Genomic DNA, 4,441 nt, shown 5'->3' on the forward strand with positions numbered 1-4,441 from the left:
GCCGACCGACACCCAGCCAGTCCCCAAGCGGCGAAAAAACCCTGCCCCCCCCACTTCCCAGTTCCTAAACTAGATGGGACGTCACATGGCATGGAATACACTGTTGGCCAGTTTGGGTCAGGTGCCCTGGCTGGGCATGAGAAGCTGAAAAATCCTTGACTGTAGTCTAAACACTACTGAGCAACAACTGAAAACATCAGTGTTATCAACATTCTTCACATACTGAACTCAAAACATAGCACTGTACCAGCTACTAGGAAGACAGCTAACTACATCCCAGATGAAACCAGGACACTGTTCAAAGCTTATGAAGAGTATCAGAATCATCCAACAGCTTTGCTACCTTCCTGTGATAGTCACTTAGCTCTTCCTTCCCACAGTTTCCAGGGTTTCACCTTAACCTTACTTCATTACTTTGCTAGGAAGCAACTATGACATATGAATATGAAATATTTTTGTAAGGAATGCTAAGTCATGGTCAACTTTCTAGTTTGCAGCAGAAAAGTAGCAAAAGAAAGGTGAAAAGGCTTATTCACACTCTGTGCTGAACAATTCCAAACACCGCTTATTGTTCAGAAGTTTATTAGCTATTTAGAATTCTTTTTCCCTAACTTAAAATACTAGAATATTTATTCAATACTCTGGTATCCTACTCAAAAAAAGATGCCTTACTAAATAAACAGAGCTATTGCTTTCCCTAAGACCATATCAATAATTTGTATTAATTCAAGAAATTACTGCTTAAATACAACAGGATCTCATGGTTATCTCCATGCAGTCACCATCTCAGCCTTAGCTCTCTCCTTGCAGGCAAGGCAGAAAAAGATTTCAGAGTCCATGCTACACACATGGAGTATTAAAGGCTGAGTCTAGGGCTGAAATGAAAAATGTCCCGCAGCCCTTGAAAATCATATAAATGAGAAGGCCCCAGGGAGACCTTATTGCGGCCTTTCCATACTTAAAGGGGGCTTATAAGAAAGATGGAGACAAACATTTTAGTAGGGCCTGTTGTGATAGGACAAGGGGTAATGGTTTTAAACTAAAGGAGGGTAGGTTTAGACTAGATATAAGGAAGAAATTGTTTACAATGGGGGTGGTGAAACACTGGAAGAGGTTGCCCTGAGAGGTGGCAGATGCCCCATCCCTGGAAACGTTCAAGGTCAGGTTGGACAGGGCTCTGAGCAGCCTGACCTTGTTGAAGATGTCCCTGCTCATTGCAGGCGGGGTTGGACTAGATGATCTTTAAAGGTCCCTTCCAACCCAAACTATTCTGTGATAAATTCACTTATTCTTCACTGCTTTATGCTTCTGGGACTGAAAGAAAATCCCTGCACAAGGCAGTTTTCTTCTCTGCAGACATGATAGCTCTGGATTTCTAAGCCAGAGCTGTGTTACGGTGGGTAATGTGCTAACTGTAAGAGCCAGGTAGAGATAGATCTTTACTTCCCAGGACTGTCTGTAACAAGGCTAAATAGATTAATTTCAGGAGAGTGTTCAGATTGCATGATAGAAGCTGTTAAATAATGGGATTTTCAAGCAGTGTCCTGGTTTTGGCTGGGATAGAGTTAATTTTTTTTCTAGTAGCTGGTATAGGGTTATTTATGTTCTGGGTTCAGTATGAGAAAAATGTTGATAACACACTGATGTTTTCAGTTGTTGCTGAGTAATGTTTAGGCTAAGTCAAGGATTGTTCAGCTTCTCATGCCCAGCCAGCAAGAAGGCTGGAGGGGCACAAGAAGTTGGGAGGGGACACAGCCAGGGCACCTGACCTAAACTGGCCAAAGGGATATTCCATACCATGTGATGTCATGTCCAGTATATAAACTGGGGGGGAGTTGGCTTGGGGGGGGGATCGCTGCTCAGGAACTAACTCAGCATTGATCGGCGAGTGGTGAGCAATTGCATTGTGCATCACTTGTTTTGTATATTATAATAATTTTATTATTACTATCATTTTATTATTGTTATTATTATCATTATTAGTTTCTTCCTTTCTGTTCTATTAAACTGTTCTTATCTCAACCACAAGTTTTACTTTTTTCTCGATTCTCTCCCCCATCCCACTGGGTGGGGGGGAAGGTGAGCAAGCGGCTGCATGGTGCTTAGTAACTGGCTGGGGTTAAACCACGTCAAGCAGTAAAGCAAAAGATCGGTTTCTTCTGAAGCACCAGATATTGTCCACATTTAAGTTGGTGATCCAATATGATATACTTTGTAAGTACCACACTAAGCCTATAGTTCCTTTCACCTCCTCTTTCATCTAGATCATCCTGTAAGAAATCCACAGCCATCCTAATTACCTCTTTTCCTGCCAAGTATTCTGGAAAGGCCGGTCAGACAACATATGATACTGAAAACCAGGCTAAATTCAAAGAAGAGCTTGACAAGATCATCTGTCTTCACATACGTAATCATTTGTCTAACAGCTGATTCCCAAATAAACTGATACCAGGCAAAAATTTGGAAGAACTGTTTGTTTGGGTTTTGGTGGAAGATAGGGAGACAAGGCTCTTCTTAAACTAGCCAAGTACCCAGTAGGCATTACTACTTTTTTCTGGTTTCCTGGTGAACTTTTCACATGGTTCTAAGGATAGATCATTACCACTTTGTTAAATGTTTCAGTGACAGTAAACACAGCAAAAATAATTGTCTAGAATACATTGTGCCTTAAACCTCTCTCACTTGTTTAGGAAAATTGTGGTTAAAAACTGTGGCATTTGGATGACCTTCCTTTTGCTGTTCTTCCTGCTAATAGTAATACTCAATTCTAGTATAAATAAAGGCAAACATTAGTGATAATAAACTTTCAAACTCAGTCACTGACTTGTTTATAGCTAGGTTGGTACTTGAGGGATCCAGTGCAATTTAAAAGGCAATAAATTGAAACAAACTCACTCCATTTTGGAGGCTGTTTATGAACTCTTTTAATTTGGTGTCATATTTATTTGGGGAGAATTAGATTATCCTATTCATTAGATGCAGTGGCTGGTGATGAATGGAACAACATTCCACATCAATGGCATTAATTGAATCCTCGCAAGCACAGATAATACCCTTGCAGGAAACAGGAGAAGATGGAAAAGTTCTCCAAAGTAGGTCTGCAAATACTGCAGTGAAGAGGGAGCACTACTGGATAGCCAGGATTGTTGGCAGCAAGTGAACACTTTTCATTTTTTTGTGGGACTGCTTAAAGAGTAGTTATGATCTCTAGGCATACAATTAAGATCAGATCCCCATAGTGCTAGGCGTTGCACAAGTGCATCTTAAGGGCAAGCTCCTGATCTGAGGCTGAGTCTAAATAGAAAAATCACACAATGAATGGGATAGGTGGTAGATCTAGCCAAGGGGAAAATAGGTGGTTTAGGATGTGGTTTAATGATACACGTTAGCTGCTGTGCTAGCTACCTGCTGCGCTAGCAGACCTCATATACTTCCTTTACTCTGGCACTTACCTGACTTGGTGATGAGCTGGTTCTGGGGACCAATCAGCACAGAACTTACCTCAACAGCTGTAGCCTGAGGCTGCAGATTTGTTCCAAGGGGTTGCCTGAACCAACTGAATGGCTCACTGATGGTGAAAGCAAGATGTTCCACTCCCCCTTCTCTGCTCCCAACCGCTTCTTTGCCTAGGAAGGGAATTGCATCAGTTTAGCCTGAGATCATAGCCAAGGCAAGGAAGAAATCCCCTTTGGCAGGCAGGGAGCTTTTACTTCAGCTCAGTGACAACAAACCTGTCTCCTTCCTTTCCTGCCAGCTCAGACCCCTGTCCTGGTCGGACCACTGGACTGCCGGTACTGCTACAGGGGAGACAGCGGGGTGGACGGAGGGGAGGGGAGGGGAAGGCCATGCCATGCCAGTCAGCCCACTGGATTGCCTTCCTTGGGTTTCGACATCACATCCGTATAGGTGCTTTTAAAAATGGGACTCCAGCTCAGCAGGCATAGTCTTGTCCAGGATCACCCACGGTGTCTGAAGCAGGGCCGAGGAGAGAGTACAGGTCTCCTGAGCTGCAGGCTAGTGCCCTAACTAAATCCTTTGTCTCAGGGGAAATTTACATTATTTCAGAGGGAAGCCATAATCAAAAAGACTGGCATACCTTCCAGCAAAACTGATTTAAAGCTTGGGTTTGTAAGAAGACCCAGATGACTTTCTCCTAGCTCATCAATAATATATGCTTGGGTCTGTTGAGGATTTCTCAGAAATGTATCATTCTTCCAGGGAGTGTGTCCTATTGATAGAGCCATAAGCCACTGCCAATTAATCAGGGCATAATGCAGTGTTCAAAAATGAGCATGAGTTTTTCATGCCAGTCCTCTTTGATTCATGCCTCCACTATGATTCATGCCTGTCCTCTTTCAGATGAGAAGCTGTTTGTTATGAGCAAATTACTTTATTATTAATGAAAGGTGAAAACCAGCCCGAGACATTGATGGGCTTAGGT

This window comes from Haliaeetus leucocephalus, unplaced genomic scaffold (genome assembly GCF_000737465.1).
Source record: "Haliaeetus leucocephalus isolate CR32 unplaced genomic scaffold, Haliaeetus_leucocephalus-4.0 Scaffold168, whole genome shotgun sequence".
In the NCBI taxonomy this organism is placed as follows: domain Eukaryota; kingdom Metazoa; phylum Chordata; class Aves; order Accipitriformes; family Accipitridae; genus Haliaeetus; species Haliaeetus leucocephalus.